This window comes from Brassica rapa, chromosome A07, assembly GCF_000309985.2.
Source record: "Brassica rapa cultivar Chiifu-401-42 chromosome A07, CAAS_Brap_v3.01, whole genome shotgun sequence".
In the NCBI taxonomy this organism is placed as follows: Eukaryota; Viridiplantae; Streptophyta; class Magnoliopsida; order Brassicales; family Brassicaceae; genus Brassica; species Brassica rapa.
The window spans coordinates 5,682,442-5,708,094 of record NC_024801.2 but is presented as its reverse complement, the minus strand read 5'-3'; the positions used below and the strand labels follow the sequence as shown (position 1 = coordinate 5,708,094).

General features: G+C 43.4%; 1 protein-coding gene across 1 annotated transcript in view; it reads left to right on the top strand.

Moving 5' to 3' along the window:
• LOC117126544 overlaps nucleotides 1-25,653 on the top strand; it is a 391,277-nt gene that overhangs the window by 303,424 nt on the left and 62,200 nt on the right. The gene's annotated exons all lie outside the window — the stretch shown is intronic.

The following is a 25,653-nucleotide window of genomic DNA, read 5'->3' as shown; positions in this document are numbered from 1 at the left end:
CAGTCACCTTTCTTGGATACTAGTAGAGGATGACGTCCCTATCGATTGATTTCTTTGCCAACAGAGAACGTTTACCAAACGTCTTCATCATTTGTTGGTAACATATGTCTCACATCCGAGGAGCCATCAATCGACACCAGAGATGCTATGCCGATCGACATTCTCGATGATTAAAACCAAGACACTTCCCCCATAACCATCACTTTTGATATTAAAGTCAGTGTCGCCTCCAACACCTTGCAACCTGAACATGTTTCTCTTGGACACAGAAGCTTAAATCAGGGGATGCACGCAATCGAAAGAAGTTTAAGGGATAGACCTTGGTACGCTGACATAGTAAAACTATCTAGATGCTGACATAGAACCCGAAGAGCTAAAAGGTTATACAAGAAAGAAATTTTTAAGAGAGAAGTCAGGAGATAGCACTGGGATGAACTATACCTCTACAAACATTGCTGTGATAGACGATGTGTCGCTGAAACTGAAATTCCAGATATTTTATTCTAATGCTATGGATCTGACTACCCTGGATTTTCTGCAATCTTTAAAACAGTATTAAAAATTGTCCAAGCGGGATTCTGGTGGCCAACCATGTTTCGCGATGCTCATGCATTCATAGCACAATGCGACATATGCCAATGAAGAAGAAAAATCAGTAAAGGACATGAAATGAAACAAAAATCTATTCTAGAGGTAGAAGTCTTTGATTGTTGGAGAATAGACTTCATGTGTCCTTCCCGTCCTCATACGGGAACAAATATATCCTATCCTATTCGCTGTTGATTATGTATCCAAATGGGTTGAAGCAATAGCTTCCCCAAATGGGTTGAAGCAGTAGCTTCCCCACATTTGTAGTTATAAAGCTTTTCAAAAGCATTATTTTCCCAAGATTTGGAGTTCCTCGAGTAGTCATAAGTGACGGTGGATCCCATTTCATCAACAAAGTTTTTCACGGATTACTCCAGAAGAACGGAGTGCACCATAGAGTTGCTACACCTTACCCTCAGACAAGTGGAAAATAGAAGTTTCAAATCGGCAGATCAAAGAAATCTTAGAAAAGACTGTAGGAACCTCTAGGAGAGATTGGTCTAGGAAACTGGACAATGCACTCTGGGCTTACCGGACTGCATTCAAAACCCCATTAGGAACAACCCCGTTTCACCTACTCTATAGAAAATCCTGTCACTTACCGGTTGAGCTAGAACAAAGGTAGCATGGGCTTTAAAACTAAATTTCAACATCAAACCAGCTGCCGAAATGAGACTTAAGAAGCTTAACTAGTTGGATGAAATAAGACACTTAGCCTATGAGAGCTCGACAATCTATAAAGAGAAGATGGAAGCATATCATGATAAAAAGATCATCTCCAGGCACTTCAAACCAAATGATCAAGTGTTGTTATATAAATCTCGGCTCATGCTATTTCCAGAAAACTCTGATCTCGTTGGTCAGGTCCTTTCACTGTTGTGGATGTCAAACCATATGGAGCCATTACACTCATAAACGATAAAGAAGAAGAACTTATAGTGAATGGTCAATGAGTGGAACATTGTTGGGCTAGACCGCTGATTAGCAGGCTTTTAAACTTAGGCCTTCTTCCTGATAGTTACACAGATCGGACCTCGATTGAAGCTCAGGACTTAAAATAAGCGCTGGATAGGATGCAACCCATTTCTAGTTTTAGGATATTAAGAATTTAGTTTAAATAAACTTAATTATCAGAAAACATAGCGGCTGTCGATCGACGAAGATATTTCTTCATCGATCGACGGGAAATGAAAAAACACGGACTCACTTAAGTCGACATTAAGTCGACAATAAGCCTAACCCAAAAACCCTTCGAAACAGCCTCCACTCTCTTTCTCTCTCGTTTCTCATCCAAATCGGACGATTTGTGCGCCTAATCCACTTGATTTTCAACTCTCTATCCGTTTAGATCACTTAATCCATGAATCAACATGGTATGAAAAAGAAATTTTCTAAATTTTCGTTCGTGTTAGGGTTAAGATAAAAGATGAACTAGAACAGGGATTTTATGGCATGTATAGATCGATTTGTGTTGATGGAATGATAGAATAGGGATTAAAGATCGATTCTACTGATAATTATGCTATGCAAACCGAATTGCATCGAATGGCTTTTTGCAGGTTCTCACGATGGAGATATCGATCGATGATAGCCCATTTACATCGATCGATTATAACACTGATATATCAATCGATATCGACACAGACCTGTCGATCGATATCGGCCACTAAACCATCGAGATTCACTGATTTCGTATATTCATTTGTAAACTTTGGTGGCACATGAACGAAAGGAGAACGAAGAGGAGATTCGACAGCAGCGGCACCAGCACAGCTCCACCCCCACCACCGGTTCGCAACCAGCACCCTTGGCCAATAGAGCGCGAGGAAGACCCCATCCCACTCTTTGCACACTTCACTGCGGCTAAAAGCTTGGAATGCAAAAACCGTGCGATAAGGGACGAGTGGAACGACTAAGACATCATATTCTACAATGTGTGGCTGAAGGTTACCATTGAGCCGACGCGATTCGTCGACGCGGATGTGATTAGACAGCTGGGCATCAGAGACGACCTGGAGGACATGTTCGTGGAGCTGGGAATGGGCAACATGTGCACCAAACAACACGTCCTCTACACGGAGCTGGTCCAACAGTTCATAGCCACTGTGCAGGTCTAGTACACCCGCGAGAGAGGGAGGAGAGCCAGCGAGGGTACCTTGACTTTCTTCGTCCGCGGCATCCGCTACGAAGTCCCTCTCATGACTCTTTGCACCATCTACGGGTTTCAGAACTCAGAGCTTCAGCACGTTTCAGTTCCTGGCTTCCCTGGGAGATCGACGTTCTGGGGGCATATAGCTACTGGCATCTTCGACTCAGACTCGGCCACTCAGACGGACATCCATCACCTGACTTGGCAATACGTCATGAAGGTCCTTGCCAACACTCTTTTGTTCAAGATGGAACCTAGTAAGGTTCGGGTGCAGGAGCTCACATTGGTCTACTATGCAGTGAGGAGCCTGGTTCACATGGAGGATATTGAGGAGCCAGATGACTGTGAGAACCGAAATTCACACTGTAAATTTCCGTTTAAATTAGGAAACTAGGAAAGTTCTAATTTCCCAGAGTTCCCGGATATCTGCTAATACCACACGCCAAGCATTCAGAACACGAGATAACAACGATAAAGTATATGGAATCATAAAAAGAGAGCAAAGGGAAGTCTTATTCCGAATTTGCATATGAGCGTTTACAACAAGGTAATAAGGCTGGGCTCGAGAGCTGTCAGCGAGATTCCTAGTTCTAACAACCCTAAGACGGCTAAACCTAATTGATTCACAGCTCGAAATAACAAAAACGGAAAGTTGCCTAATTGCTCTAAGTGCTAAGTTTTCTCTGCAAAATCTCCTCCTCATGCCTCTCGCCTAGGACTCTTTATATACTCGCTCCTAGGTCGGTTTACGCTTTTCCCCTTCTGCCCTTAAGCCGTCATAGCTAAAAAATGCAGATATTCCATTTTCCCGATCTTCGTAATTATCTTCCAAAACTTCATATTTATCCGCGGAAACTTGACATTAATCTTTCCTATCAAACCAAGCGTAAACCGTCCTACGGTTTACAGGCTTTTGGTTAAGAAATCGTAAATTGGGCTTCAAGTCATTCTTAGGTCCCTTTGGGCCGTCTTTTGGCTCGAAGCGTTTATTACGGCTTCTTTCGATAAAAACAAAATTTCTGGGTTTTTTTCCGTAAAGTTCGATTGATGACTTCAAATGCCGAGAAACATGAAATGGGTTAGCTACGGTCTTCGGGAGATAGCATCAAAGAGTAGACAAGAATGCATGGACTCGTGTCGTATTCGACGTTTCAGGAAAGCTAGGTCGCTACGTAGTGACCGAGCGGGATGTGCGCTCGGTCGCTACGTAGCGACCGAGCTTGGTTCGAGCCCGGTCCCTACGTAGCGACCGGGAAGTGCACATGTTCGGTGGTTACGTAGTGACCGAGCTTGGCTTGTCCGTGTTCCGTTCGTCACACTCGAACTTATCTGTGGCTGGTTTAGATACGTTTCCATTACCTTAGGACAACTTGTGTTTGATCCAACCGAGACTCGAACAAGGTTTTATCTCGAGATCCTGTGTCGTGACATTTTTTACCAAGCATAATTGTCGTAACCGTTTTCAACCCCACAGTTAGCCCCCAAGCCCGTTAGAATCATGGATTCCCGATGAGATTCTAGCGTGCGGTATGGCAAGTTTGGACGAGATTGGCGTATTTGGGCGTAATCATATCCAAAAGTCTGCAGGTAAATAGTAATTTCTCATGCCTATAAGAAGCAAGGTAACTTCTTCATAATTTTTTACTTGCTTGTTTTCATAAGGAGCTTTCTTGAAAGAATTTCTCCCTCCTCTCCATCTTTTTCCTCTTATTTTCACTTAAAAATTACGAAATGTCGAGTTGGAAAAAGACTTCGAAGAAAGGCACACCTTGTGCCGAAGATCGAGTTCGTGCCTCATTCGGTAGATCCAGCTGAGAACGAGGCATGGTGGGTTGCGTGGTATGGTTCGATCACACCTCCCAACGAGAAGTCGTTTCTAGTCATGAACCATCGTTTGGTCGAAGAAGGTGAACCGAGTAGGAGCACTAGCGACTTTCTTCGGACCGTGTGGTCGTTCTACCGAATTCCGGACACGGTAGAAATCCGGGTTCCTCGTCAAGGAGAGCATGCTAGTAGTCCCCCGAAGGGTTACTTTACTTGTTACGAAGCATGCATAGTGTTCTGCCGCTTGTGGTTCCCGATTCTCGAAATCATCGTCCGCGTGTTGGATCGTTTTGAGGTGTCGATAAGTCAACTGAACCCCCTCAGTATCCAGCACCTTGTTGGAGTTTTGATCTTGAGCTACGAGCACGGTCTCTCCTATACCGTCGACCACTTCGAAGCGCCTTTCAAGTTGCAGATCGTTAGGAATACGGACAAGTACCGACTGGTCCCTCGGAACTTCATGTCGGTGGTCAAGGGGTTTCTTGCCAACTTCAACTCGTGGAAGAAATTTTTCTTCTTTGTTCGTATAAACGCCGCGTCTGTCGATGAGAGTTGCATCCCATTGTTCCGGAGTCTGCCGAACGATCGTCCCTTCATCAATCTGATTGCTCTGTTTCCTGAAGATACGATCGCAGTGAGGGATCTTCTCAGGAACCGTCCGTTTTTCTGGACCTCCTTCACGCCGAAGAGAGTTCGAAAGGCGTTGAGGCTCGCGCATCCCGGTCCTGGTTTGGACGCGGAAACAGACAGCGACTCCGAGCCTGATGCTCTGCGTTTTGATGTTGCTCCCACGGGCACAATGGGGTTGAGCTCCTCGAAGGGGAAGGATATCAACCTTGGCGACATAGAGTGTTCAGTGGATGATTCAATGCTCCCAGGATGGGACCCGGACCTTGCTTACGGCGATGGAAGTGGTACGAGCGAGATCCCTATCCTGGATTTTGATGATTTCTTCAACGGTTTACCCTCGAGTTTTGATCATCCCCCGCCTGTGGACGAATCGGGAAGGTCGAGAGTCGTTGCAGAGGAATCTCGTATCATCAGTGGGGTTAGTTTTCAAGAATTTTGCCGATAGTTCTATATATTCCTTTTCCCGCCTAAAACATGTTAATTGGTTTTGCAGGGTCTGAACTTGCTTGGCTCGGCCCTTGAGGCGAGCCATAGAGAGGCCATGGTCTATCGCTTCAAAGCGGAGAAGGCGGAGAGGGATCTTGCTCGTATGCAAGGCGAGATGTTGGAGCGAGACTCGAAACGTGCTCGTGATCACGCGAGGGCCGTTCGTAAGGCGGAACGGAAGGGTAAGAGGGAGATCATCGAGGTGATGAAGAGTCTTGCCTTTTAGTTCCAAATTGAGTAAGGGAACCTCAAGGATGCTTACACTTTGGAGGGTGATTACCGTGAGTGCCGCGGTTCAGTTTTTGGAGGACGCAGGCGGAAGACTATGTTTTCGAGAAGGAGATGAGGTTCATGAAAGATGGCATGAAAAACCATGCCCATGCTGACACGCTCATTCCCCCGATCAACGGGACGATCCAGGGATTCTGGGATCCCGTCCCAGTTTCTCCTGATACTGTAGAGGCCACGACCAAGTTCGCTGGTGACGACGAGGAAGTGAACTATCCCGCGGATGCATTCGGAGGTTCCTTGTCCGGGAACTTTGATATGTGAGAGGTGAGCGTTTGACGGTGAAGGACCCTAAGATCGGCTCACTCGAATGGATCAGATCTGGATATGAACTCCGAATGGAGAACTAGATGGATTGAAGGGTCGCACGAAGGTTGCGGAATGGCTTTCGATATTCCCGGCTTCAGTTGCTGCTTGATATGAATCACAAGACCACCAAAAGAAGAATCTCGAACCGTTGCTTGATATGACTCACAAGACCAACGAGTTTGAGGGGTGTTTACTTGAATATGACTCACCAAGAAACTAAGAACAAGTTCTAAACGAAGAACAAAGAGTTTAACTCAAACCTTAGACAAAATCGATTTTCTCTATTCCAAATGAAGAGTTTACATACTTATAGAGTGTTGTAGATCTAGGAATTAAATAGAAAAGTAGATCTAGATCTAGATCTTGATCTAGTCATTAAACGAAAATAAAGACAAGATTAATTAATGTGACAGATCGGCTTCCATCAAGATGCATCTGGACCGGCTAAGTCAAAGGCGGTAAGCACAGTCACATAAGTGGGACGATCAGCAAAGGCCGCGGGACGATCAGCAAAGGCCGCGGGACGATCAGCATGGGTCGCGGGACGTTCTGCTAAGACCGCGGGCGTTCTGATTAGACAAGTTGCGTTCCAACAAAACCCAACTCTTCTGATATGCCTTAGAGAAATGTCCAAAGGAAAAATTCATGATTGGATCGAACAAGGTAGAGAGATCATCAGCACGGTCATCGGTACATGCGGTACGAGCCAATCGAGCCAAAAGAGAGAAGTCTCGATCATTTTGTTAAACCTCATGATCCAAATCATGTCTGGCATGATCTTTCTCAAGTCTGGCATGATCTTTCTCAAGTTTGGCATGATCCAAGTCTGGAAAATTCAGTGAATGAAAAGTTTGAACATAAACTTCCTTGGAGGTTTGAAATCGTTTCCCTCAAGTATGTCCGGTTCCATGTTCCATGAACAGAAGCCTTTAGGCATTCACCAGTGCTTGCTCTTCTTGGAAACTGATCATGCTTATCCTGTTCATTCAAAACAACTAGAGAAACCACATCAAATCTGCGAAAGAAATAATCAAAGAGTTTCTCTATCCTTAAGACATCAAAATCAGGATCCAAGCCCTTAGGATAATCATCAAGCACATGGGCAAGTATCAAACAAGTACAACGATTGCTAAAAATTGGTTTATCAATCTCAAAATCAGGCCATGTTGTGAAACTGTTAGGAAAAGAATGAGGCAATGCCAATTTTGAAAAATTCTCATCATGAATGAAATCAAATTGATTCTTTGGCCTAAGCAATTTTGGTTCATGCATTTTCGTAAACCAAATCTCTTTCAAAGCACAGCTCAATGAAAACAATTCATGAAATGGTTTAAGTAAAACGGTTTTCAACCAAGTAAAGTTTTGTTTTTGCTTAGAAATTCTAGGATTCAAAACGTTTTCATGATGAGTAGAGACAATCAAACCATGATCCCTACAGTGCTTTTGGTTTGGACAGGAGGTTGACTGAGGAAACACCTTTGGTTCGTTGAGGATCGGTTTTGGCTCAGGCCGCTTCTTTCTTGGGCATGAATCTCCTTTAGAAGTCTGGTACTCGCGGATAGACGGACTAGAGAAACTCCGGTTTTGAAAATTCATAACTCCTTCCTCCGTGAATATTTTCAAGTGATTCCAAGCCTCAGTGAATCCTTTGTGAGTTAACGTTCCCGGGAAATTGGATTCATGATAAAAGATCCTCTGAATGTTGAGATATCCGTTTTGTACTGAACCCCTGTCGCTGGCATCTCCAAGGTAGCCGGTTTGGACAACAAAGCTTCTCCAAATCTCATGCTGTTGGGCACGGTCAATGCTTTCATTTCTCAGAGGCTGAACCTGTCTTTCCTGGATACTCAAAACAAACACTAAAAGGCCAGGATCATATGTGCAAGACAAGTACTTGTTCAATTCAAAAATCAAGATCTCTTTTCGAAGAACAAATAGCATACATTTCAGCCTTTCAAGATGCACATCAAAGTAAACATTCCAGACCAGAATTTTATCAAGATATGCAACAGTAGTATTCATTTTCAAGACGTGCATATCCTTCTCAACATCTGAACACACAAACTTAAGTTCAGAATGAGAATCAAATATCAAAGACTCAAGATGTTTTTCAAAGAAAAAGTTGTAAACCACAATATCATCAAGGCTCAAAACAACACAATTATCAAGAATTGATCTCAGAGAATGCCATGTTTTATCAGTTTCAGAACACAAGAGATCAAGCTGCAAAACATAATCACAAAAATCAAGATCACAAAAATCAATTTCAGTTTCAAGTGATTTCTGTTCCATCATCTTTTTAATCAAGAAATTGTCCGATGCCCAAGAGGATGGAAACAAATCATCAGTGATCAGTGCATGTTTAGAAGAACTCGGATCAAAGCCATTCTTTTTGAAAACAAACGAATCAAAAGATTTTCTAGCACAAAAAACAGTTTCTTTCAAATCAAGCTCAAGAGATTTTTCAAAACGATCAAAGCCTTTGCTATGCTTTAAGAACTGATCAAAACTCAAGATTATTCCAGAATTGATGCCGTTGTCTTTTTGAAAACGTGGTTGATCAAGAAGTTCGTCAGGTTCAAAGATTTTAAAAGAATTAATTATTCTTTCAAAAACAGATTTTGAAACACAAAAATCTTTCACCTTTTCAAGACCAAAACGAATCACATCAAGAGAGTTGATCTTAACAAACATATCAGGCTGAGAATTAAGCAAATTAGATTGCTCACAGTGCGCTTGAAGTTCAAGAGACAAAGGGGCAGGAATTGTGTGGGGGGGGGGGATCAAAGCAAAGATGGCTCTCCATAACGATGGATGTGATGTTTGTTGCTTCTTCATCAAAGACTGGACCAGGTTCGTCCTCCCCATCAAAGATAGGATCTAGATCTTCATCAAAAGATATCCTAGTGTCAAGACATGGTCCTTGATGTGGTAAATCTAGTGGCTCTTCCTCCAAAACCTGTGGAGAGAAAACAAGACTACTCGGATGCTCCGGTTGCAAAATGGTTAGTTCTACAATAGCATGTTCAATATCAGTTACAAACTCAGGTTCAAGAGAAGGAAGATCACAATTATTCTCACAAGAAAACAAGCTTTCAATTGGCTCTTCATCAGATTCATCATAGATGGGTAAAGAATCTGAAAAATCTTTCAACTCCTGAACATGGGTTTCAGATTTACCTTTGGATTTCTTGCTGATGAATAAGGATGGCTCAGCTACAGGTGCACGTGTGGATGTACTCTTCTTATGGGTCTGGTTGACGTCCTTGAGGGTTTTCACCACTTCCTCCACAAAGTTATCACAAAACTCTTGGACATCAAACTGAAGCAAACGCCTCTTTGGATCAGCTTCATCTTGGGACGACTTGAAAGGTTCAATGCACCTCCTGTTTGGCGTATCTTGCACACTAACAAACTCATCAAAGTTATTCAAAGAATATTTAAATGAAGATTGAGAGATAGTTTGTTGTGGCAATTTCTCCTTGGTACTGTTCCTTTGAAGACCAAACATCATAACCTGAAAATCTCAACACAAAACTTAGGAAATAAAACCTCACACTCTCAAGTGTTTAATCTCACCCACTCAAGTGTTTCTCTCAGATTTAGGTGATCACACATAAGTTTCTACTCAATGTTCTAAGAGAACAAATCAAAGAATCCCAATGGGCAAATCCAAGCACGCACAAAAGGAATTTCTTAAGAGAGAAAAATAAGATTTTTTTTTATTTGGAATCCGTTTTAACCACCTCAAAGGCTGGATTTCTCCTCAGCCAGCAGGCTTTCTCTTCCACCACCAATCCACAAATCAAACTTGAAACTTTACTTTTTTTTTCTTTTTTTTAAAATCAAATCGTAGATCTCTCTTTTTTTTTAAATAAGTGGATGGTAATAAGGGGCCCGGATTCAAGATAGATAGGAGAAGAAGTGTTTATAAAGAAATGGAAGATGAGAAAGATGAATGATTTAGAAGATACCAAACGAGCGGCTCTGATACCACTTGAAGGACCCTAAGATCGGCTCACTCTAATGGATCAGATCTGGATATGAACTCCGAATGGAGAACTAGATGGATTGAAGGGTCGCAAGAAGGTTGCGGAATGGCCTTCGATATTCCCGGCTTCAGTTGGTCGTTGATATGACTCACAAGACCACCAAAAGAAGAATCTCGAACCGTTGCTTGATATGACTCACAAGACCAACGAGTTTGAGGGGTGTTTACTTGGATATGACTCACCAAGAAGCTAAAAACAAGTTCTAAACGAAGAACAAAGAGTTTAACTCAAACTTTAGACAAAATCGATTTTCTCTATTCCAAATGAAGAGTTTACATACTTATAGAGTTTTGTAGATCTAGGAATTAAATAGAAAACTAGATCTAGATCTAGATCTAGTCATTAAACAAAAATAAAGACAAGATTAATTAATGTGACTAATCTGCTTCCATCAAGATGCATCTGGACCGGCTAAGTCCAAGGCAGTAAGGACAGTCACATAAGCGGGACGATCAGCAAGGGCCGCGGGGTGATCAGCAAGGGTCGCAGGCGTTCTGATCGGACAAGTTGCGTTCCAACAAAACCCCAGTCTTCTGATAGCTTAAGGACCCTTGCCTTAGAGAAATGTCCAATGGGAAAGTCCATAATTGGATCGAACAAGGTAGAGAGATCATCAGCACGATTGTCGGTACATGCGGTACGAGCCAATCGAGCCAAAAGAGAGAAGTCTCGATCATTTTGTGAAACCTCATGATCCAAGTCAAGTCTGGCATGATCTTTCTCAAGTCTGGCATGATCTTTCTCAAGTCTGGCATGATCCAAGTCAAGTCTGGCACGGTGAAAAACATGAACCTCGGTTGAAATGTTCAGAACGTCCTAAACTCCATGCTTAGCTGGTTCCATGTAATGATCCGTGGACTGCAGCACATCAGACGGGAAGAAGTTTTTTCCCTTATCTAGTATTTTGCGGCCGAGTGTGGCTTTCGTTCGTCTATGTCTGGCCGAATGTGGCTTTCGTTCGTCTATGTCCGGCCGAATGTGGCCTTTGAACTTTGTATGGGCCTGTTTTGGCCATTTTTATCTTTATCGGGACTGGCCGTTGGTGGCTTCGAATCCCTACCGCTATGCGGTTTATATATATAACGGAGGTTTGTTTGAGTTCCTTTGTTTCGAATGGGTTTGAAGTTAACATGAGTTGTCGTCTCATATTTAATTCCGTTGAGACGTTCCATCTGTTGGTTTGTTCGAGACGTGAGTTTTCGTAAAAATTATTTATTCTTACGAACTTTCGGGAACGTTGAGACATGAACGGGGAAACATGGTTTAGGATCTCATATCATTTTTAGATATCATGTCTTGAGATGTTAGAGACCAATGCGATGGGTTTAGGGCAAGACCTAGGTTTACACTCGGTTTTAAGGTTTGTGCGGTGACTAGCCGGCTATCGATTTTCCAGTTGCGATTTCTACCTGATTCGTACCGATTTAAAGTCCACGATAGGTTTTCGGCTTATATAACTTGTGTGGCACGAATCGAGCATCTTTCCAGAGACAATTTTTAAGCCAACTGGAAGTGCTAGACCAAAATTTTGGATTTTTTTTGTAGGGCGCTTTCGTCCTTGTGTTGGATGTTCAAGGATCAAAAGAGTGATCGAGTTGTGTTTGTTTAAGACGGCTGACGTGTTCGTCGGGGCCAATCGACGAACGGGGTGTAAATATTTGTTGGGTTTTTATGATCGCGTTCGGACAATTGTTTGCAGAGTTTTCGATTTTTAACTTGGCGACGTCTCGTAGTTGTTTCAAAGACTGTACGTATATTTTAGGTGCTGAAGAATGACTGCTTTGTGATTTGGATAGGATAAGGCCGTTGATAAGAGTCTAATGTTTGTAGATTTTCTAAGTGTGTCATGAGACTTTTTGCGTTAATTGGAGCGTAAATGTTTAATAAAAGAAAATATGTGTATTGTAGTAAAGTTTTAAAAAACTCGATTACAATGAAGCATCTTTTAAAACTCGGTGGTTGTCGCCATGCTGACCGCCTTGATCGTGGTGACCGTGGCAGGGTCAATGTTTTTATCCGGGTTTTCCGGTTGAGTCGTAGTGTCGGCTTTGGAATCGTGCTGAGTTTCAGTGTCTGAAGCGTTCGCGTCAGCAGACGATATCAATTCGTCTTTCTTTGAAGTGTTTTCGGCCGAAGGTTGAGTTAACTTCGTGCGCTTGCGAGTTGTCATTGCGGAAGTCGCGATTTACCTTAACTTATGCTCCGCGAGGAAGCATAGCCGCGACTGTTTCTGACAACCCCAGATGGCGGCGACTCCATTCTGAGTTGGGAATTTGACGCCGAGGTGGTATGTAGATGGAACGGCTTTCATGGCGTTGAGCCATGGGGTTCCCCTGATCACATTGTAGATGGCAGGATGATCGACCACCGCGAAATCGACAATTTTTGTGATTTCCTTGGCCTTGACTGGCAGCTGGATCGATCCGAGAGTCATTGACACTTTGCCCGAAAAACCGGTAAGTGGTTTTGGCGTTGGAGTTACTTCTCCGAGTTTGATGTTCATCCGATTGAGAGTGTCGCAGAAGATAACATTGACTGTGATTTCCGTGTCAATGAGGACTCTCCCGACTTCCAAATCTCGTATGACAAGATCTATGAAGAGTGGATCGCAGTGAGGTTGATCGATCCCTCCGGCTGCATCCTTCGTAAAAGTTATCGAGCTTCTTTGACCATCTCGGGAAGGGGACCATGTAGGCCAGTTTGCACTTGATTCGGCCTTCTGTTGGTAAGCCTTGATGGCCAAAACCGTATCGTTGCAGTATTGCGATCCTCCGATGATCATGTTGACTCTGCGACGATTGTTGTCATTTCCTTTGTCGTCCGGCTTTCTTCCGTGTTTATCCCCGGATTGGTTTCTTTGAGGGGACTTATCCGCGGGTGGATTTCTGTCCATCTTTGGGGGGGGGGGGGGCGATCAGTCTCGAGATCTTTTACGCTGGTTACTTCCGAGAGCTCTCCAGCTAGTAGCTTTGCGGCCAATCTCGCTCCTAAGACTTTGCAGTTGGTCGTGGAGCCTCCTCGGGACTGGTGGAACTCGCAGAAGGTGTTTTCGTCGTATTCTTGATTGCGAATCCATGTATTCCCCGTGGTTCGACCTTGATCTGAACTGATCGCATAGTTGTGCGCCCCTTGGAGTTCTTTTCCCACGTGATGGACGTACTTGTCGTTACGAGAGTTGTTCTTCTCGTTTTTGGGTCTACATGTTTCGAGGATGGTCTTGTCGGCTTATGCTTTTGCGACAAGAATTTTGCTTGCTCTTCGATTATGATGTAGTCCGTCGCCTTTGGAGGCGTCCTGGATCGTCCGCGGTTTGTCGAGGGTTATCCACTTTCTGAATTTTGACTTGTACCATAGTGTCTTTCTGAGCGGGTCAATAGCCACTTTGTCATTTATCCCGCTGACCCTGGACATCATCAGCTTAAACCGGCTGATGAACTCGCAGAAGGGTTCGTCTTCCCTCTGGGACAGACTCCAGAGATCAACATCGGAAGTTTCTCTATCTATGAACATAGAGTATTGCTTGAGAAATTCCGATGCGAGCTGTCAGTAACGTCCGATAGAGTTTCGCTCAAGGCGTACGAACCACTTGAGCGCCGCTCCTTCCAGATTCTTGAAGAATACACGGCAGTAGCGGGCGTCTTTTTCGCCGTCCTTCAATCTGGCCCTTCCCATCGTGATGTGTGTTAGGGGATTTTTGTGTGGGCTCTTTTAGAGTACCACGGAACGATGGATAAGCTGGTAAACCTCGAGTGTTTGTGGTTATTTAGTAAGGGTTAAAGGATGTTTAAAGAGAATAATAATAAAATAAGCTTGAAGAAACTTATTATTAGATGAAGAGGCAAGAACAAGGTATCGTTACAAGATGTTTTATAAGAACCCTAATTCTAGCCGTCTAACCCTAGTCTCTAAACCTTGGAGAAGTCGATCCCTTGCTTGAGGGCTGTTGTCGCTCTTATATAGTCGTCTAGAAGTCAGTTTCATTAGGTTAAACTTTTCCATATTCGGAAATATGGAAGGTTCTCCTTGTCGGAAGTTTTCCATTTCTAGGAAGGGAGTAGGGTCCAGGGATCGAGCCCAGGGTTCCCTCTGGTGGGGACCCTAGGAACCCATTTACCAGGGATCCGGGGATCCGAGTCCTGCCTGGAGGCTGGGGGAAATAATACAGGGATATTTTTCCCCAACAGTTTGCCCCTTATTTCTCGACTTTTTCATCGAAGTTGGGGAATAACCTGTACACTCAAGTCAACCGGGGTTACTCATTGTTAGCCTAGGTTCCACTCAAGTCGGAACTCAATCTGAACCTAGGTAAGGACCGGTCCCTTCGTGTTCAGTCGATATCTGATAGTATTTTCTTCTATCTTCTTGGAGATGACAAGGCTGGAGCTTTGTCATGCAGTTCACGCGCGGGTCCAAAAAGATAGGAGTCTTTTCCGTTCCCGGATGATTTCTTCTTTTAATATCAGAGATTCGGCTGATATTTTTCTTCCTTTCTTTTGCGAAGGAATCTTTTTGAATTTTGAATCCCGCGGCCCGAGATCTGGTGAGATGCACATCTTTCTAGGGAAGACTTTCAACGGCTTCTTCTTTTTTTGTATATATTTCTGCACGCTCTTCTTTTGTTCCTCACCTTTCTTCGTCATCGGCTCAGGTGCTTCTCTCATCCTTCTTTCTTTAGCTTGTCTGGTGTGATTTCCTAGGCTCTTAGTTTGATTATTCTGCTGTGGTCGCCATCTATCGATTAGGAACCGATCAATCATGTCCAAACGATGCGCTTCTCTGACTTCCCCGATGACCGATAGAGCTGGCTCGAGGAGAAGAATGGATTCTCCGGCTTCACGATACGACAGCTCTCCTAACCCAGGCGCGGGGTCAGAACAAGACGTAGCAGCTCCTTCCCCGATAGGTCCTCCGTCTTGGAGATTACTCCTAGCCATTCAGAACCTAGGCGATCTAGAAAACCTATCCTTCGGAGTTAACGAGGTTTTGTACTCCTACCATCTGGCCCCTCTTAATGGGAATGAAGGTCGGCTCCATCTTCGTCCTCGTAGTGGATTGCCTATCGTGGAGGAGCTGTCGAGAAGTGATCGTAAGGAGTCTGCTTTTATTAAAAAGTGGCAGGAACGATACGTTTTTATGGCGCTCCCTGGGCACTCCTATCATTGGAACTTTATAGGTGGGTCTAGGGGATGCGCATGATTCTGCTCTGTCTGATCTCTGACCCACTTTGTTGTGTTTGCAGCTGGAATGCATCCTGACATTCCAGAGGGAGAGGATATTGTGGTTCGAGCACGCCAACTTCCTCTTGATCGTCGCCAAGTATCTTTCTTGCTTAGTGATACCGCCTTGCGACGTAGCAGCCCCCGGGGTAAGCGTTTTCACTTTTGATTACTTTGCTCTACATACTCGTGAGGATTGACATTCTTTGGCTCAAGAAGCATGTCTGGAGATACTAGCAATGATCCTTTCGTAGCTTTTCAAAAGGCAGCGAAGAGTATGTCCGCAAAAAAGGGGTCTGCGAGCAGAACCGTATCCGGCGATGATTTGATGATTCCTGGAAGTCGTCAGGCGACGATGGTGACAATCGAACCCTCTGTTTTGACTCGTGCTAAGAAGGCCAGGGGTGGAGGTGTGGCGACACGGGCGTCATACTAGTCGGCTGAAGTTGTGCGTTCTGCAGGGAATCTTGCCGCGGCTTTATCTAACTTAAATCTTCAAGTGTTTCCTCTTGATGGTACCACTCTCCCTTTGGGAAAGCCCCTGGAAGTTATTCAGGTTCTTCAAGGAGGACTTCTTCGGGTATGTTGTTATGATTTTGATTTCTTTCCGTTCCGGATCTTTGATAGGTTGATGTGGTTTTGTGTAGAACATCTCCCAGCTATATCACCTTGGGGAGCAGCTGTCTCTTGAGAGCTCGTCGATCAGCCGAGAGGAGCTGGAAAAACTGAAGAATCAACTTTCGGAGGAGAAGACCCAGCACGTAGCCCGTGAATTAGAGATTCGTGATCTTAAGGATACGATCAAGGATGTGGAGAGGTCGGCCGAGATATCCTCGGCGGATGCATTGAGCGTTGGCAAGAAGAACCAGGAGCTAGAAGAGGCCATGGAAAATCTGAGGCTTGAGACGGTGATGGCTGTAAGCGGGGCAATAATTACCGCTCTGTGGGAGTTGATGAGAGAATGGTTACAGAGAAAGAACGACCAATAGGATCTGGCCGAAGCTTTGGCGCAATACAAGATAGTGGTCTTGGAGGAGGCCAAGAATAAAGGTTCCCCGGTTCCTACATTTGAGAACAAGCCCACCATTCCTCCGGATTCTGGGATGGATATCGATTCGAGGCCTGGGGGATCTTCCTTCTGAATTTATGTTCTTTCCTTTGTTGTAGTAGCGGCCTTTCTTGGCTTGCTCTGAATTTGTTTGAATGATGGCCCTGTTGGGGCTTTAAATAAGCTTTTCTGGATTTGCTTTTTCCTTCTTTTGACATCTTTATATGATGCTTGCTTCTGCGATTGTCTCTCTTTTGGAAAAAAATGCAGGTCGTCTGATGATCTTAGGATCTTGGATCGTCTTCGAAGAACTGGAGAGTCGAGCGTTGATCCAATCGTTTGGTAACCTTGAGCCTTTCTGGGCTTTTTAGATATGGATTCAGGGATCTTGAAAGTCTAGATTCCTTAGAACCTCTGGATTTTACGACGATCGGACATCATAGGTCTCATAGGATTGAATCTCTTTCGAGGACCATGGGATCGCTTAGTGACTTTAAATGACGTTGGGACCCGGAGGTCCCTTTTTAAGAACCCGTAGATTCTGGACCTTGAGGTCTTGAATTGGACACATAGTCCTTGGACCCTGAGGTTCTTTTTAGGGAACCCGTAGGTTCCTGACCTTTAAAGCCTATATGAGCCCGAAATTCTCAGAATCCGGAATTAAGTTATAAAGAGAACCGATAGGTTCCTGACCCTGAGGTCTTGTTTTAGACTCATTGTCTTTGGACCCTGAGGTCCTTTTAAGGAACCCGTAGGTTCTTGGCCCTAAAGCCTATCTGAGCCCGGAGTTCTCTCTCAGAACCCAAAATTAAATTATAAAGAGAACCGATAGGTTCCTGACCCTGAGGTCTTGTTTTAGACTCATGGTCTTTGGACCCTGAGGTCCTTTTAAGGAACCCATAGGTTCTTGGCCCTAAGGCCTATCTGAGCCCGAAGTTCTCTCATAACCCGAAATTAAATTATAAAGAGAACCGATAGGTTCCTGACCCTGAGGTCTTTTTTTAGACTCATGGTCTTTGGACCCTGAGGTCATTTTAAGGAACCCGTAGGTTCTTGGCCCTACGCATCTGAGCCCAGAGTTCTTTCTCAGAACCGGGAATTAAGTTATAAAGAGAACCAATAGGTTCCTGACACCGAGGTCTTGTTTTAGACTCATGGTCTTTGGACAGGAACCCGTAGGTTCTTGGCCCTAAGGCCTATCTGAGCCCGGAGTTCTTTCTCAGAACCCAGAATTAAATTTTAAAGGGACCGCATTCTGCCACCCTAGGTGTGGCCACTCTCGGATCCTGTTGGGTATCGCTTTCTACCGCTCGTGGCTGGTCACTATCGAGTTCCCGTGCTGCACTCTGATTTATGCAGAAAGCCACTATCAGTCTTAGAGGGTGCTGGTTTGGGTGAAAACCCAAGTGCCAGACTTACGCTGTTTTCCACGGCTGGAGAAACAAGATATTATTAAGGTGCTCCCGAACTTTTGCACTTTCTCAGTGGCAATTATACCTCGTGTCCCCTGTATTAATTTAGCACGTAGCGTTTTAATATATGTACCTTTCTCTTTTTTGGTATTTTAGTTTGGGACCCCGATATGCCTGAGGCTATACAGGGGTTTTAGGTAGTATTGACGGCATACGCAGGCTTGCGCAGACCCATTCCTACCTTATGTCTCATACCCGTTTTGTTTTTGTGTGGTCGTGCCACTTCTAATTGACGGTTGGCCAGGATCGGAAGACTCTTTGATCTGATCCAGCTTGTTTGCCTCTTTAAGTATTATGGTATTCGTACTCTCTCTTATAATCGGAACTATTTTATTATATAGGCTATGTCCGTAGACTTTCTGCGTACATATGAGTAGAAAAACATAATGCTTAAATAAAAGATAAAATAATTATAGAAATCATGGTCCGGAGACCGTACAAGATATCAGCTTGCGAGATACCCTAGTGGTTAGGCCATGTTTTACGTCTTATTGCTGCGTGACCCGTGGGATTCGACTTGCTTTTGAGACGAATGTCTTCGCTGGAGGGTTCCTTCATCCTCTGTAGGGTTCTGCATCTTTTTGAATCTAGGGACATCATTTGGGAGTTGTTTCATGACCCAGCCCTTGCGGATCTCTGTGTTGTTGACATTCGGGGGCCACTGTCTTCTATCGATGCAGGTTTTCAGCGCTTCCATGAAGCATGTAGTTGCATTCATCCACTGGAGCAAATGTGTTCGGAGGTCTCTGATAGACCATATATTTTACCCATTTTTAATCATGGTCTATAAGTGTTTTAAAGTGTTTTAAGATACAATTATTATGTTTTGGAGTCTATTTAGAGTATTTACAGGTTCAAGGACGTTTAGGAGAAATATGGTGATTTTGGAGTCTTTTGGAGCTTTTGGAGGTGCAGAGTTGCACAGACGCATCAGATGTTTAGCTATGGATGGAGATCTTCCGACCGTTTGATTGAGCCCATATTTTGACACAAGATAGAGCTTTGAGTTAGCTTTCCAATGCCACCGGTCTCAGGTCAATGCCTGTTTTACTAAAGAGTGGTCAGTCTGCCTCGCGAGAGGAAGCTGCCGAGAAGAGGAAGCCGCGTCGATCGATGCAGCCTTGTTGTGATATAACTGACTCAGGCGCAACGACAGTTGGTCTAAGGCAGCGATCAACAGCAACGAGTGCCGTCAGTGTCCTCTGTCCGATGACTGGGACGACTACGACAGCCTCTTCTACAATGCCTGGCTAGGAATCTCTATCGAGCCCACCAAGGTTCTTGACCGACCCATCCTGAAGAAACTCGGGATCGAGGGGAAGGTCAAGGACATGATCACGCAGCTTGGACTCAGTACCATGCTCTCTCGCGCTTACGACCTCTACCCCGATCTCGTCCGCCAGTTCATGGCCACTGTCGAGGTCATCTACAGGACTTCAGCTGCGAGAGTAGCGGGAGATGGCACCTTGACCTTCTTCGCCAGAGGGACACGCTACAGGATCAGTATCTCCGAGCTCTGCCGCGTCTACGTTTTCGATGAGAGCATCGCCTCTTACACGGTCCCACCTTTCTCACACATTGAGGAATTCTGGGAAATCGTCGGCACAGGAGTTTGGGACACGAACAAGGCCGTGCTATCAGACATCCGCCATCTGCGCTTCGCTACTTCCTACGGCTCTTTGCAAACACACTTGTTTGCAAGATGGAGCCCAACAAGGTCAGGATAAAGGAGCTCACACTACTTTTCTGCGCAGTGAACAGCGTGGTGGATTTGGTTGAGTTGGACGAGGATGGCTAGGTAAGCCCGCCGAACCTCGGAGCTGTCTTTGCCGCACATTTGATGGAGCTGAAGAAGAAGCCCTTCACCAGCAAGGGCAAGAACAAGAAGGAGACAGTTGGGAGTCTTCTGACCCGATCTACCAGTATCTCGGCATCCACCTCGACTCTCGCTCTGCCCACCGCGACCACGCCTTCCTCGACGAGCAGCACTTGATGCACTCGCTATGGCTCGAGGAAGGGAAGCTCTGGCGCCTCAGGATCCGCGACGAGCATCGCCTTCTACCCCTACCAGATAGGAGGAGCACTGACTTTGGCAATGACGTGGAGCAGCTTCGATGCATGCCAGACGAGGCATTCCTCCGCAACCCGCAGAACATGTCACGCCGACCTCCCAGCATTCGCCGTACAAGAGCTCGGGACGCACAGGCACCTCCTCTCCCCGACTTCCCGAACATCCCGGACATCCCTATGCAAGACCAGGGAGACTTTCAGAGGTTCGTGGTGGACGCTCTTCAGGCCATATGGGCCAGAGTATCTTGTTGGAGCAGGAGCGCAGGCACCAGCACCAGCAGCTCGCAGGGACCCACCCCCAGAGGACGATGAGGCGACTGACGAGGATACCGACTAGTCCTCCCATTTCTATCCTTCCTCCTCTTATTATGAACTTGTTTATTTATTTTCCGAACTTGTAGGATTTATGTTTTTAAACTTATATTTTATGTTTGGGGATGCTTATTATTTCTTATGCTTGATTGTATAAACAGAGCTAACATTAGGCAAGGAACATCGAGTTTGACTCCAAGCACATGCGAACATATCTGCGCTTCGCCATCGATCGATATGGAGAGGATTACATCGATCGATTCTAAGCGAGTAACATCGATCGATATGGAGAGGATTACATCGATCGATGTGTAGTACGGATAGGTACTTTATTTTTACTCTAACATTCTCAAAACATCTGACTTGATTTTACCTACCCTTGGACACTTTGCACCGAGTCGGTGCAATTTAAGTCTGGGGGAGGTAGTTACTAACACCATTTTCTCGAGTTTTTGTCAAAAATCTTTAAAAAATATTAATAATAAAAAAATAAAAATATAAAATATATTATTTTATCGAGTCAAGAAGGGGATTATGAACTAATGATTTCTACTTGAATGTCTAACCACCTTCTAGCACCATTCTAGATTTACTGACTGCAGATAATACTATAGATGCTAAAGTGGATCGACCAGTCAACTATGCACACTTGCTAACTTGTTAGAAACGGGACTTGGAGGCGGCAATCTTCAAGGCTCGCTTTCGCAAAGAACTCTTGGATATAGGTCAAAAAGAAGTGAAAAGAACTTGGTGGCAACCACCATTAAGTTTTAATTACTGGAAGCCTGTCCAATCTTGGTCACTGATCCTGCAATGGAAGCAGACTTTGACCCAAGAGAGAAATTTAGAAAGAGAGAAACTAGGAACTAACTTTTACCTGCAGCTCCAGATACTTGTCTGAAATCCTTGCATCCTGTGATCGATACTCCCAAGGTAAAGCCTACACTTTTTACATTAAGAAATGAGGTTGGTTGAGGAGATTGATAATAAGATTAGTTAAGATTGTTGGCTAGATGATTTTGGTTGCTAAGCTAGGATATTGCATAATGTATATCTGTAAGAAGGAATCTTAGATGTGGAATGCAATATTATAGAGGTGATAACTTCAATATTTCAAATCTGTGAGTCCTTGATGTTTTCAACCCTCTTCCAGAGAGATTGTCCATTGGTTTAACTTGAGGACAAGTCAAAGATAAGTCTGGGGGAGTTGATATACCATGATTTTCACCCGCTTTTATACATGGTATGTAAAGGTTTTAAGATGTATTAATCATGTTTTAGAGTCTTTCCAAAGCAAATACAGGTTTATTCACCTGATGGAAGGAAATGATACTTTTGGGACATTTTGGAATGCTTTTACGCAAGGAAAATCGATTGACGCTTGAAGAGCAACATCGGTCGATCTTAATCACTTGCTATCGTTCGACATACATTCTTGTGCATCGATCGATACGCAGTCACACAGATGAAATCGCAAACTAAAAGATTTCATTTCCCAGAAGATCTATTATTTACAACTTAAGTTCCTGGCCGCCTGTTAGGCTATATGTACTAGGGTTTTGTATTATTTCCAGGCAGACACTTGCAAAAGACCTAGTTTGGAAAAGGAGCATTTTGGCTACCATTAGGAGAGCTTAGGATTGGAGAGATAGATCTGACACTGCAAAACAGAGAAGATCTTGAACTCCTTTATTTCTATTACTCTATCTATTTGTGTTCTATGTTTCATTTGAGTTTAAATCACACCATCATGACTTTGTCTCTCATGAATATGTCTGAGTAAACCAATTGTTAGATTTAGGTTTCTCACCATGGTTGAAATTATGTACTGCTAATATGACTGTTAAAAAGGTGTTTTGATTGTTCTTTCATTGCTTATGAACTTAATGCTAAAATTGAGATTGATCACCTTCATTTTAGATCTTAGGTTTAATTGAGTTCAACTAACCGTTTCCCCTCAATACCTGAACCCATTTGCGTGATCTAACTGACTCAGGCGGAACGACAGTTGGTCTGAGAAGGTTAGAGAACAAGTTAAACCCGTTCGCAAAGCTCGCTAGAATAACCGTCGATCGACGCAACTATCGTTCTGTCGATCGATCGTTACAAAGGTGTATCGGTCGATGTACATCAAGTCGCATCGATCGACACTCTCTCGAGATCAAAATACGACAGTTGAGATCCGAGATCTAGTGAAGATAACCTATCCGGTTAAATCAACGTTTAGTTCAAGAACCATTGAACCATTTAGTCTAAACTAAGTGCATACATTTTATACCTGAGAATTACCTGAATCTAGCTACTTTCCCAATCTTGAAACCACTTCAATTCAATCTATTGAATCACTGTTGTTTTGGATTTATCATTTATTGCTTTTAAAACTATTAAAACCTTGTAGTCTATATTCATTTCTAAGTATTTAAGTCTGTTGAGTAATCCTAGAGTCTCTGTGGATTCGATCCCTAAGTACTACATCTGAACCTCTTTTGATGAGAGTAATACTCTTTAGGGTAATTTGAGTGATATCATTGTGTTTTAGTTATGAAAAAAAAAAAAACAGATCCATGTAAACGATTGCTCAGATCATCGACCGATGAGACCATCTCGATATCGATCGACAACACTTCATCAACAACGATCGATTGTCACTTCATTGTATCGATCGATACTGAGCAGGTTATCGTTCTTACTTGTTAAATTTTGTACTTCTACTTTATGAATTTCACTTTACCACCGACTGTGTCACACTGGGGACAATGTAATTTAAGTCTGGGGGGATTACTAACGTTTATCTACCTTTATGAGTCTTATTTAAAATATTTTCAAAATATGTTTTTATTGAGTCAAGAAGGGGATAATGAACTTATTATATTCATGCTTGTTATCTAACCACTCTTTAGCACTATTCTAGACTTACTGATTGCAGATAGTACTAAAGATACTAAAGTGGATCAATCTGTCAACTATGTTCACACTTGCTGAGATTGTTTCAAGGAACCGAAACTGACCTCCAACCTAATTTGACTTTACTGCTTGTCTTGGGGCTTGGTATACACTGGATCGGATTCCTCCTTCAGGTCTGAAAGGTAAAAGTCTGAGTGATTTTGGTTTCCTTATCTCCTCCCTTTGGCATCCTAATAAAATAAAATAAAAGATTGAGATGATTTCTTGCGGTTTAGAGGGGTAGGTACATTACCGATGACCCCATTATTCTACTCTAATAGAATGATCACACATTGTTGGAAGCGAGGAATAGGTACATTACCGATGACCCCACTATTCGCCTACACTTTGTCAAGAAAAGAAAAAAAAATAAAAAAATAAAAATATAAGAAAATAAAAAATAAAAAAATAAAAAAAATCGAAAAGAAGGTGAATAAGATGGACTGCGTCAGCATCTTTGTTCATTGGAATTGAGATAAAAAGGATTCAGAGAAGGGAGATATAGAGTAAAAGAAACCAGAACAAGACTACATGTTTACTCAGATACCTGTTGGGCTAAGAGTCTATGTGTCTTGTGATCGATACTCCCAAGGTAAAACATACACATTTATTTATGTTAAGAAATGAGGTTGGTAGAGGGGAATGTCAGACATGATTTTCTAAGATGTTGGCTAGGTGAATTTGGTTGCTAAGCGAGGATATTGTATAATGTGCTTCTGTGATTAGGAATTCTTAGATGTGGATTGCAATATTGTAGAGGTGATGATTCTAAGTTTTAAATCATGTGAGTCCCTACTGTTTTCAAAACTTCTTTCAGAGAGACTGCCTGTCTGTTTTGCTTGAGGACAAGGAAAAGGGTAAGTCTGGGGGAGTTGATAGACCATATATTTTACCCATTTTTAATCATGGTCTATAAGTATTTTAAAGTGTTTTAAGATACAATTATTATGTTTTGGAGTCTATTTAGAGTATTTACAGGTTCAGGGACGTTTAGGAGAAATATGGTGATTTTGGAGTCTTTTGGAGCCTTTGGAGGTGCAGAGTTGCATAGACGCGTCAGATGTTTAGCTATGGATGGAGACCTTCCGCCCGTTAGATTGAGCCCATAATTTGACACAAAATAGAGCTTTGAGTTAACGTTCCAATGCCCCCGGTCTCAGGTCAATCAGCATCCTGTAGCAGAAGTTATGCCTGTTTTACTGAAGCGTGGTCAGTCTGCCTCGCGAGAGGAAGCTACCGAGAAGAGGAAGCCGCTTCGATCGATGCAGCACTCTGCACGTCGATCGATGGAGATCCCAGATCGTGGGCCTTGTATATTTTATGACTGCGTGAAGCCTAGAAGTAACCACAAATTACCAGAATGCCTTTGGACGACCAGAAACCCTATTTATGTTATTTCTAAGCCATTGTTGACGGCTATGCTTTCTACACGCTTTCATTTCCATTTTTTCTCTTAGGAGAGAAGGGAGGAACTCCTATCAGAGTCGTCCTGGAACTCCATTGGTTTTCTTAATCATTTCTATTTCAGTTTTACATCTATTTCATCTATGATTTCTGTAACAAACTTCATGTCTGAATAGATCCACCTGTTAGATCCAGGGTTCAGATAGGTTTGTGGGATTAGCCCCAAACTATAGATCTGCCTTGTTGTGATATTCATGATAGATTTGGATTCATTGCTTGTTTTAGAGTAATTAACTAGAACTTGATCATAGGATTGCATACTCAAGCACCCTTGTTATCCCATCCTGACATCTATCTATCATATTAGGACTGCTAGAGAGGGCTAACCGCCAATTTAGTATCTTAGTAGGGCATATCATACTCGCGCATAGGCCTGGCTAGAACCCGTCGATCGATGTCCTCAACTGACTATCGGTCGACGTAGGCAAAGGTGTATCGGTCGATGTCCCAATAGGACCATAGATCGACACTCTTTCATGTCAACATACTAACCGTTGAGACACGAGATCTAGCTTGTTAACCAGTGAAATATGCGACAGCTTATCACTGAATTAAGCGGTTGAGCTCTAACATATCTTGCATGCAACAAATAGGTACCTATAGGAATTATAATCTCCAACACCTTAATATAAACCCTAGATTTATCAACCATCCCTCCATCAAACTACTCCTTGCCAAGCTGAACAATTACCTTGTTCATCTTGTTTATTGCTTTATTTATTACTTGTTTTATTTACTGCTTTAAAACCTATTAGCCTAGCTTAATCATATAACTATTAGATCTAATCGGTTTCCTAGCTCC